At 51.3% G+C, this 10033-nt stretch overlaps 1 protein-coding gene across 4 annotated transcripts in view; it reads left to right on the top strand.

Annotated features, from left to right (window-relative positions):
* Positions 1-402: 402 nt before the first annotated feature.
* LOC122374072 (focal adhesion kinase 1-like) overlaps positions 403-10033 on the top strand; it is a 42618-nt gene continuing 32987 nt past the window's right edge. For 2 of the 4 annotated variants that reach the window (XM_043352592.1, XM_043352589.1), the window contains exons 1-2: positions 403-636; positions 1886-1944. The gene's annotated coding sequence lies outside the window, so the exon portion shown is untranslated. Of the gene's footprint in view, positions 637-1885; positions 1945-3919; positions 4445-10033 lie in introns of those variants that run through there. The other 2 variants (XM_043352593.1, XM_043352590.1) reach the window with 2 other exon arrangements.

Here is a 10033-nt window from a genome sequence, read left to right as displayed (position 1 = left end):
GTAATAAATTGTTTACCTTTTATTTTATCATTCTATATTTGGCCTAATCTCAAACGATGAAACACGGTTTGTCGATATTTTTCACTTTAGTTTGCTTATCGGTAAATGACGTAATTTGAAAATGATTTGGTAAATATTTTAGTTGGCACTAGGATTTCCAACAGCCTTGAAGTCAACAAGGGTGGCCTTATTTTCATTAGACATTTTTCGCAAATTTCACGTTTTAGTTACGATTTTCACGAATTAATGGCCTTGAATTTATGAGTTTTACCTTTTTAAGATGTCAACTTTAATGAACTAAGATTTAGTCATAGACGTATTAAGGTAAAAATAGACCATTCACAAGCATTGAGTGAAAGGTATAACAATTTGAGATATATGACGTCATTTTCAAATCATTTCACATAACACAGCGATCTTTTACTAGTACATATTTTTACAAATATTTATTTTTTGTGATCTAAGTGGCAGAGTTCATTGCAGAGATCAATATTTTTGTGTGAGCGAAAATAATCAATCTGCAAGAAAGTGGGTGTGCTGAAAATTCCGTTCATTCTTATTCATTGAATTTGATTTTGTTCCAATTACTTGTCTTTTGCTGCCTACTGGTCCTGTATTCTCATTCTCATTTACCAGGTGAGTAAACCTTTTAATTATTTTTAGGGTTTTCCCAGAAGAGCTTACTGGGGTCACCTGATGTACAATTAAAAACATCCAAGTCATCTGCATGGTTCAGTGGCATGATTTGAATTTTGATGCGAGAAACTTGGTACCTATTCAGAATTTCAAACAAAGGTTACGGCACCAGAGTTGCTCCTGCAAAGTGGCCATGTGTAATAAGCTGCACTACCCTGGCTGGCACCATGCTGGTAATCCACAGTCCACACCAGCCCACACCGAAACCTTCCTGAGAATTATAGCGGAAAATGTGCAAGTTGAAGTAGGTACCATTCTGGTATCTGCATATGTGAATGGTTTAATTTGTTAAAAGCGGCTGATTGCTCATTGGCTGATGACATAAGTCACAGTGTATCGCACACATCATTGTCTTGTTGCTAGTGCTTTGTCCGCCCCCACAGTGCAGCACTGATTCATATGGGTGGAGCCTGCTGGGCTCTAAAGGAAATATTCACTGTGCCACAGTAAATAGGGAGATAATTATAGAATATTCAGACTGGTTGAGCCATCATGTACTAAATTTTTTTCCATCAAATTTGCTATAGGTAGGTACTTTACAGCCTGGATTTACTTTGTAAGATTGATGGTGGTATTCAACACTGCATTCAGCAGAAGTCAGAAGACCACAGAGAAGTATTGCAGGAAAGAAGAAGACTAGTCCCACCACCACCAGTACCCAGCCAGGGATCCATAGCAACTTCCCTGGCCAGGCTGATCATCCAAATCCACACCAGCCAGGGCTATAAAGTTTACGTTCCAAAGTCTGCTAATGCCACATTTTGGTTAAATGTTGTACCTAATAGGAGTGCTGGTGTAGCATATAGACTGAATCTGTTGGTTAAAGCCAGCTCAACTAACAGAAGTTGGCCGAGCTCAGAGCTGGCTTGTACAGTTGTTTGATTTAGAAGATCTGTCTCTCTGAAGATGTGTGTTCTAACATCAGAGGTTCAGATGAATATGCAAGATTAATGACATGCAGAAATTGCAATACCTCATGATTAGGAAAATATCCTAGCTTAGCTAAGCATGGTCATTGTGCAGTTTCAGCCAGGTTTTCAGCTCCTATTTAATATGTCACTTCTTCTGAACTTGAAGTCACTGTAAGATGGAACTTTTTATTAAACATGCTGGTAACAATCATTACACACAATTTTTAGTTGCTGCAGAGAATGAAGACTAATTATTGCCTATTTCCCCCATTTTCCAGACATAAACATCAGCTGTTCTTCCAGTCCCCAAGTGGAACTGCATATCTTCATTGCTAAGGTAAGGACTGCTGGGATTTGGGACCCATTCAGACCAATGCTTTTCACTATACCTAGCATGTGTTGTGTGCCAGATGCAGGGCTCTGTTTTAGTCTGTGAATACAAGTTATTGTGCTGTGTAAGTATATTGGTAAGGTAATTATTATATTTCACAGGCAAGATACTGAAAACTTTTCCAAGCATGACTCAAAAGCCCCACTAGATTGATTGTATTTCTGGTGCTTGTCAACTCTGACAAGAATAGGTGAATCCTGGTCAGCACAAACACTAACAGACATAACTAGACTAGCGTGGCAATGCCATCAACATTTTAAATTGTATTTTAACAAATACATCCCATCCAACTACACCATGCTGCTGGATATCGAAACTGTAAACCAACGTCCCACAGTGTGTCACTATCGGTACAAGTCGCCCCGTGCCACTACCGCGTAAACCCCGGCACTGTCTCTCTCCGGTGGCTGCAAACCAGCCCGCAAACGCCCTGGTCCATGCAAAAAAGGCGTCCGGATGGCGGAGCTCCACACGGGCGCGGCTGCCCCGGTCTCAGTAGCACAGCGACAGTCGGACAGTGGGGTTGGGTTCGTTTGTCAGTATTGGATGGACAGTCGCAGGCTGCGTGATAGCGGTGGACATCTGGAGAGGAAAGGCTACTCAGGCTAGCAAGCAGGGTGTACTATGTGACGGTGGCCGGAGCCATTGTGTGTTATATGTCTCGGTGTTTCGGTCCCATGAGGCGGTAGGAGGCTCTGACGCTGACCAGCGATAGATAGACGAGTCCCCGGACAGCGCGCCGCCTATCGCCGCTGTGACCGGAAGTGGCCGGTTCCGGCGGACGTCTGCCGCGGCTCGGGGACAGTAGGCGGTCAGACGTGCTCCAGACTCCACCGTGGACGCCCTGCTGGGACTGCTGCCTCCTTGGGCCAGTGGATAGTGCATCTTCGTGCCTCAGTCGGCTCATGTCCCTCACCGTGGAAAGTGTAAGGGGGCGGATGGACCTCTGGCAGCCGCACTAAACGCTGTCTCTGGTCACTGTATCTGAAGCAGTAGCCACCCGGTGACTGTTATCTGCTGTGGTGGGGCTGATTGCTGAAACCACACGGAGAGCTGTGTTTCTGTGGGCTCGCTGAGGCTCCATCGTTGGTGATATACCGGTGATGACGGTGGTGATGCAGTACTGGTGATGGTAGTGCCGATGGTGCAGTGAAGTTTGTGCATTTGAAGACACCCATTAGGTGACTGCTGAGGTAGCGACTCACTGTTTCCATTATCTGCCGACCATGGATGAAGAATTCGTCTTCTACCGGCCGGTGTACCGGGAGTTCCTCTACATCGACGAATGGGAGGAAGCCAGGCAAGTAGCAAAGTCAGGCAAGCTAGTTGAGCCAGGCAGGCGAGCCTCCCTGCCTATTCCCGGGGCAGGTGCTGATATTTTCTTTGTGTGTCCAACCCTCACGACCCTTAGAACCGTACACCAGTCACTGAACGGGCACAATTGTCTTTCGTGGTTCTGTGTTCTGCACCAGCGTGTGCTAGGACGTCAGCCATTAACTAAACAAACAAGGACGTGTCTCTCTTTACACAGGAAACAACTCATTGCTTCTGGGGCTTCTTGGGCCACAATCTTTACTCTTCAGTTCCTCACGAGGGATATTCCTTGTTCGATAGCGATTCTTACGACGCTGCCGACTTTCTGTTCCCTCTGCGTGACACTTGGCATGGTTTTCGGAAGCGGTCTATCTCCCTATGTTACTCACGGTCCGGGTTAATAGCTCCGGTCATCCGCTGTCCGGGTCTTAAATGGTCACAGTCCGCTCTACTGCCTGCCCTACGACCCCCTTATCGCCCCGTCCGCCCCCGGCCCCGTCATTAGTTCTGTGAAATCCTCCAACCCGTTTCCGTTTGTGGCTGGTAGCGGAGAGGTGTTGGTGCTGCCGCCTGGCGGTGTCGGCGGGAAGCACCTATCGGACGAGTTATCGGGCGGCGCGGCGGCGATAAGGGCGGTCGGCTGCGTTCAGTCGCTCGGCCGGTCGGTGCTGTCGGAGCTGGCTGGTGCTCAGGGTGTGGGAGGTTTAGTGGTGCTCAGATTAGTTAGTGGTGAACTGGTGAGGTCAGGTGGGACCTGGTGACGCGCTCGTTGGTGCCCTGACCGCACTTCGGAGACGGTGACCTGGTGGTCAAGTGACCTGGTGCAAGGTGTCGGTGATTTCCGTTGACTGCCCTAGCCTGCTGCTGAGTACCAGCGATAGTGGTCTGTGATATTCAGTGAGGTCCAGCTCAGATAACTCGCCGTTCCCTGTGCTGCCGGAGACTGTATTCAGTAAGCCGGACCGGACCGCAGCGATTGCTCCTGCCTCTCGCCGTTGAATCTGGCTGCTCTCCAGGCACCCAGGAGATCAGAAGGACCAGCCAGCCGCCTGTGTAACCACCTGCTCCCTGCCTGACTCGCTGCCGACCGTCAGTGGCAGCGGCATTGTCAGGATTACCGGGTGACTCTGAGGTCAGTGAGTCGAACTCTCAGCTCTGTGCTATCGGCAGAGGAGGTTCGAGTTAGCCGGTGGTACCGGATGTAGCTGTACATGATAGCATTTCCTTTTCCAGTGATGTCATTGACCATTCGAGCTGCATCATTAGTGTCGGGTTGTCTGTTCCAACGGCAAGGAAGCTCCTCCGCATGCTTGGCGCAAAATGACCTTAGTAGTCGGCGCGCCCTAAAGCCCCAATAAACAAACAAACAAATCCTCTGCATGCCATGCAATAGTGTCTTACGCTGCCTGCCGTGTCGGACATTTCCCATAGTGTTTCTTTTCCTTCTCGTTGCGACCCGCTTCGTTTGAACACTTTGGTGCTCCCGACTCCTAAGACTGCTTTGCGTCTTTTCCTGTGAATCCGCTCCGTGGGACAAACCGCCGTTGTAGGCGGCACTGTGGAGCTACTGATTTCAAAAGCTGTGCACTGCACGGTCCCAGCCGTCCTTGTGCACTGCTTGCTGGCCGCGACGGGCTGGTGACTGTCTGAGAGTCGGAATGGCCGGGGTGGGAGTCCGTCGGTCTGACGCCAGTCTGCACCAGCTGAGCTGGTCTGGCGGCGAGTCTGTGGTCTGCAGGTCAGTCTGCAAGCTCGCATTAGCTGTGCTTTGTGGAAGCCTGTACCGCCCATGCTTTTTGGTAGCCGTGCTGTGATTCTGTTCCGGCTGTGCCGTGGCTCTTTGCTGTCTTTGTTGGAAGTCTGTGCCGTCTGTGCTGTATGGTAGGTGCTATTCGGGCTGTGAGTCTGTGCCACCCGTGCTGTGAGCCTGTGCCATTCGTGCTGTGGCTCTTTGCCTTCCTCGCTGGTGCACTGACAGCCGGCGGCAGCTGGGACGCCGGCGCCGCGTCGGCCGTCTGTGAGTCACAGTCCCACGGTCGGTGTGACACAGACCGACTCCCCCGGGGCGCTCCGTAAACAGACCGGCGACGGACGGCCGTGTCCGCACTACGATCCGCGGCGGACGACTGTGTCCGCACAGACCGGCGGCGGACGACCGTGTCCGCACTGAGCGACCCGTTGGACGGCCGCACTGGGTACGGCATGGTCGGACGTGGCGAGACGGTCGTACTGAGTGTGGCACACCTACTGTGTAAGGGGCACGGTCGTACTGTGTGTGGTACGGCTGTACCGTGAGCGGTGTGGCCCTGCTGCTCCTGTCCCGACATTCTCTCCCTCCGTGTCGGCCGGCTGACTTCTACCTTCTCTACATACTGCTCCATCCGTTCGTCCGCGCGTTAGTGTCTTTTGGTGAAGTAGATGTTCTGTTCCGAAATATATCCGTTGTGCTATGTTTCGGGATGCTCTCCTTACCAATGCACTAATTTGTCTTCTCTTTATTTGCTCTCCATTGTTTTGGGTGTTACATGCATTCCCTTCTCCCGGCATGTTGGTTTTTGCATTGAAAATGAGCTGTTTGCGATGGCTGTCTTGAAACATTCATCCTGGTATGGCGTGCCCTCTGTCATTGCCAGCTTCCTGTGGATTGTCTTTTACTGTCATACCCTCCTGACCCTCAACATCGATCCTCCTTGGAGCGATTACCACTGATAGCTATCAGTCACGTGAACCCTCTACTGCCCACAACCTTCTCCCACTATCCACTCTGCAGCTCCCATGTGTCCGATGACCGTACCGTTTCTCTCCGACTCCCCGCCGTTCACGATCGCTCACCGGCCGCGCTAACCGCCGTGTGACTGATGGGGCCGCCCCCGGGCGGAGTGTTTATTTCTGCTCCGTCGGGAAGGTCGCGGCGATGTGTTCCCATCCCGTCAGCTGCACCTGGCAGCGACACTCCTCGTACGTACGACGGTGGCGTCATGCTGATCCAATGACGTCATTGGTGGGGTTGGATTTAGCCCAGCGGTTAGAGTTTCAAAAGTGCTGAATTTATGGTCACAGTAGCTAGGCTTTGGCATTTGACTTTCACTCTTATGGTGACGTTTTTGGAAATCGGACGGAACTGGATCGGCCCCTTTATTGATGAACGTTTCACTCGTTAAAATATTCCGAAAATTTTCGATGGACCTTCTGGTCTCCATGGTTTTGAGACCCAGATATCGTAATCTTACGCTGAGTGGTCTTTTTACCAGATGAGCACCAAACTAGTTGGAGTGAGTCAAAACAGTTCAAGGTCGTGCTGTGGGGCTTTTTCAATACCGGTTAGTGACCTGATGGGCATTTGTTAACGATTGGCTGATGATGTGCCGGTGATTAATTTGATTGTTGCGGCCATTGGGGTACTAACGAGTATCACATTCCCGTTTCATGCTTCATGGACTTGTGGACTCGTGACAACCACGGGATACACTGCTGAGTGCTTTGTTTATAGCTAGTATTTTCTTTCCGTCGTTTTTAGACAATTCGCATGCATTGCTGTGTGTTCTGACCTTGACTGCCTTGGACTGAACATTAGGACAGTAACCAGACCAGCAGTCTATACGTTTCCAAGTGGCATCTCCCTCGCCACTTCTGCCGCGACATTCACGGCCACATCTGAAGCATCGCCCCTCCCGCCCGCTACCGTAGCCGATAGTTTGCGGCCGGCGCGACGCGCCCTCCGTTGTTTTGGCCGCTGGAGGGCGCTGGCGTCACTGCTCGAACCGTAACCACCGTCTCCAGCTCGGTGGGTCTATCTATCTGTCTGTCTGTCTGTCTGTCTGTCTGTCTGTCTGTCTGTCTGTCTGTCTGTCTGTCTGTCTGTCTGTCTGTCTGTCTGTCTGTCTGTCTGTCTGTCTGTCTGTCTGTCTGACACCTGCGCCCTGCCAGAGTGGGGACAGAGGGTCACGGTGGCAGTGTAGCGGGCGGCGACCCGCGGGGCCTTGGACCCCCACGTGGAACACACGGCACTCGGCAGCCACCGCAGAGCCGCGCGGTATGAGCCGGCCGGCCCGCCGCCGCGGCTCATGATGGATGTGTTTGCCCGCTGCTGCCGCCGCGATGATGCCATTTGTTAGCGGCGTGTCACTGCCGTCGGAGCCTCGCCAGGCGGTTCTCTGGATGTTGTGTGAGCAGTTCTACCGGCGGAGTGGGCTGTAAACAAGAAAACCGCCGCCGCATGGTTTGAGTTTATCGCCGCTCACGAGTCATGTGCTTTCATTTGCGACCCATATCGTTACTCGCCCCAACAAACACCGGCTCTAACGCGGCGATAACCCACTCCACACCGTCCAATCCCATTCAAACTCGGGCTGCGATTAAACCGCCTGATAACGATCAGGTGCCACGTCACCCACCTGCCACGGCCGTTGCGCCCTTGTGACTGCGGGTACGCCGTGTAACCGACGATAACCTATCTGTCGCCCAGTGTAGCACTCCCGTGCCCCCCGCACAGAGAGTGATGGGCCCCGACCAACCGGCCTCATCTCAGCAACTCGGCACTGGCAGAAGAGCCGAGCTATTCCCCAGGACAGCCGGGTTTTACGAGAAACCTCAATGTTTCGCTGTCGCTGGCCGTCGCCTTTCCCCAGTCTGTCCCCAGACTGTCCTCAGACCAGGCTATACGATCTATGGCTGATATACTGCCGCGGAGTGGAGCCGACTGGCCGGCCCGCTGCAGTATTGTGCCGTCATGGCGGAGCATTTCTGGTGCGGCGACTGGTGCAGTGGCTTGGTGGAATGGATGGCTGCGGCATGTCATTGTGGGTCACGGCGGCGTCCGTCTCTTGGGAACACTCGGACGGTTGGGGGAGGAGGCTAGAATAGGGAGCTGTGTCTCATGGAACGGCTTGTCTTGCCTTAGAAGACGGCTGAATTTGGTGGGGATGCCTGGACTCGACAGTCGACACTCCGCCCAGTAAATGTGTTCAGTGAATGTAAAATGGAGGAAGGGGAGGGGATGGGGGTTAAGTGGCCCTAGGATGACCTGCTTTGACACACTGACTGCACACTGTCCGAGGCTGGACGGCGGCGGACAGCTGGCATCTCTCGGAGAAGTGGCTCGTAGGCCGCTCGTGGCAGCCATCGTCGGATCGACCGAGAGACCGCGCCCCACAGCCCCTGGCGCCGGCCGGCCGGACGGCTGTCGATTTTCGACACCGTCCGGTTCTCCGGGCACCGCCCGCCTCGGTCCAATAAAGGAGACTTTGCCGTCCCAGCCTCCAATATTCACTCCCGTACCATCCCCACTCCCCAGTGACCCTCTGACAGAGTGGACCGGCAGACGACGCCGACACATTCGATTGGTTCAATCGGGAACCTAAAGCTGCCGGCATTACGTATCTTTGATTGCATTGTGGTTTTCGAGGAACGGCATCAATTGACACGTGCCGTTTGAAGGCCCGCGCTTGTGGAGGGTCTCGTGCTGGGATTGGTGGATTCGATGGTGAACTTCCGTCGATGACTTCCGTCTGGTCAGCGCCCATGGCCTTGGTATTCAGTATCACGGGCCCCACGGGACGTCCGTCACGTACGGCCTTGTGTGATGGATCCGATCGCCTCGTGTCCCCTCCCTTCCGACCGGCCCACGGTAGGCGATCGGGCCGGTCTAGCCTCGCGAAACCTCAAAGACACTTTTTCCCCGAAAATTGGAAAATAACGCATACTAGTCGACAGAAAATTCATCAAAGATTACGATTAGTGCATTTGCGTGGTTCAGGAGACATTTTTTCATAGACAAAAGTATCGTTAAAGACAGCGTTCCGTAACACTTCATAAGGGGGATAATCACAGCCGATTTTTACGCTCTTTGAATATTTTGCGGAACGATGAAATTGCTAGGTGTGGAGCATCCATTTTGCATGGAAAGTGAAATTTAGATGTTTAGACGATTCCACCAGAGAAAGCAAGTAGACAAAATCAGTTCAAAATATCTTATAATTAGGTTAACTTTTTATATTTTTTCTACCACTGAACATTACGTTCACTGAATTAACCAAGCCCAGCAAAAAAAGTTTTACGAGGATGAACTGAAAATAATGCTGTATCGCATGCACTAAGACACTATCTATTAGGGAAGCCAGTGAAAATTTGCAGCCACTTGCAGCCCTGGCATCCAGACACCTTTTTCTTCTAAGGATTGGCCGTGGCTTGGTGCACTTGAGCACAAGTGGTAAATGCCCCAAAAGGTGTTTTCGCGATAGCTCAAAACACCCAGACAATAGAGAGCTGCAACTTGGCATACCTGACCTTTGATGCACGCCAAATCTTGTGACACCAACTGCACTTTCAAGTCAGGTCAGGTCACTGACCTATGACGTCATAAATAAACCTCTGCACGATCCTCAGATGTCGCAACCTTGCAACGCTCTCAGTGCCAGAGTAACTTTCACAGGGAGGTGAGACTTGCAGGACTTCAGACTTGTAAACGACTCTGAGTTGATTCGTGAATCGACTCAGAATCAAACCGTTTTTCGATGAGTCGTGAGTTGATTCGAATCACTTCATCGAGGAACTTGATGAGTCATGAGTTGATTCGAATCGATTAAATTTAGCATCATGAGTCATTTGATGAATCGATTCAAATTTTCAGACTCAAACAAAGAATCGACTCAAAAAAAATTTGAGTCGTTTACAAGTCACCATCAACACCCTAATAATCAATGCTAGATCACCCCCTCAGCTT

This window comes from Amphibalanus amphitrite, unplaced genomic scaffold (assembly GCF_019059575.1).
Source record: "Amphibalanus amphitrite isolate SeventyFive unplaced genomic scaffold, NRLGWU_Aamphi_draft 001598F_arrow, whole genome shotgun sequence".
Lineage (NCBI taxonomy): Eukaryota > Metazoa > Arthropoda > Thecostraca > Balanomorpha > Balanidae > Amphibalanus > Amphibalanus amphitrite.
The sequence above is the reverse complement of the archived record's forward strand: the minus strand, read 5'-3'. Positions and strand labels throughout refer to the sequence as shown.